A 1,776-nucleotide genomic window follows, 5' to 3' on the forward strand; every position below is an offset into this window, starting at 1 on the left:
AGAAACAATAGTTTGTATCCTTCAGTTTAATCAAGTCAACACTCAATATTAACCACTACACTTGTACACAAGTGTTAACAGCACCCTTATTTATAATAGTCAAAAACTGGAAACAACTCAAGTATCCAGAAACATGTGAATAAATAAATTGCCATATAAATTATATAGCTAAATATATGGATTAGATAGCTAGCTAGCTAGAAATAGAGATGATGGAATATCTCTAAGAAATTAAAAGAAACGAACATGCATAGATACATAGATACATGCAACAACATGAGTGAATCTCAAAAAAATTATGCTGAGTACAATAGGTTGGACAAAAGTAATATACACTGTGTGATTCAATTATATAAATATAATTATACAATTGCATAATATTGTATAATTGTATATTATACAATGTAGTTACAAATTGTACAGTTACAAACTATACAATTGCATAATATAGTTATACAATTATATAAATATAATATACACTGTATGATTCAATTATATAAAACTCTAGAACATACAGTTCTAGTGACAGGAAGCAGAATAATGGTTTCCTAGGAATGTAAATAGGGTTAGAAAAAGGGTATAAGAGAGGAATGATGAAAACACATGAGGAAATTTTGTGGGCTGATGGATTGGAGTAATGAACATATCCATCCATCACCCCACAGAATTTACCATCCGTCAGCCCATAGGTATATACATATGCCAGATTCATCAGGTTATATACTTTAAATCCGTGAAGTCCATAGTATATTAATTATACCTCAATGTAACTGTAAAATGTAAGCATTGTAAGGAAATATAATTGTCATTATTGCTAATAACAAAACTGAGAACCTAAAAAACCCAAAGTAACCATGGATAAACTATTAGAGATATGTTGCTAGACACAATGTTACCAGATACAAAAATTCATATATAAAAAGCAAATCTTTCTGTAAATCAGAAATAATTAAGATATTATATATAAAAAGTATAATTTATATTATTTAAAAATTAGGCCGGGTGCAGTGGCTCATGCCTGTAATCCCAGCACTTTGGGAGGCGGAGGTGGGTGGATTACCTGAGGTTAGGAGTTCGAGACCAGCCTGGCTAACATGGTGAAACCCCGTTTCTACTAAAAATACAAAAAATTAGCCAGGCATGGGGGTGCACACCTGTAATCCCAGCTAGTTGGGAGGCTGAGGCAGAGGAATCGCTTGAACCCAGGAGTTGGAGGTTGCAGTGAGCTGAGATTGCACCATTGCCATCCAGCTTGGGCAACAAGAGCAAAAAACTCCCCAAAATTTATCAGAATGTAACAACAAAAAAAAATACGACACCTTTTCAAAGACAACTTCAAATATAATTAAAATAAGGCAAGGAAACATAATAAATGGAAATGTATACTATGTTAAGTTAAAAGAGTCAATATTTTAAATATATCAACTCTCCACAAATTAATTTATGGTTTCAATATAAATAAAATCAAGCAAATTTTGTGGTGGAAACTGACACACTGTTTCCAAAATGTATACATAAATGCAAAGGGCCAAAATAGTCAGTTCAATTTTGGAGAGGAAGAGAAAGGAACAACTTCCATTACAGAAACAAAAACATTATCATTCTACATTAATTTTGACAATGTGATATTGCAGCAAGCATAGAAAATTGATCTTGAAATGATGTAAATTCCATAAATGAGCCATATATATAAACAAGCCTACATGTATATAAATGTTATAGATTCCATAAACAAGCCTATGTGTATATACATACTAGATTTATGACAAAGTTGGA

This window comes from Macaca fascicularis, chromosome 12, assembly GCF_037993035.2.
Source record: "Macaca fascicularis isolate 582-1 chromosome 12, T2T-MFA8v1.1".
NCBI classification, from domain to species: domain Eukaryota; kingdom Metazoa; phylum Chordata; class Mammalia; order Primates; family Cercopithecidae; genus Macaca; species Macaca fascicularis.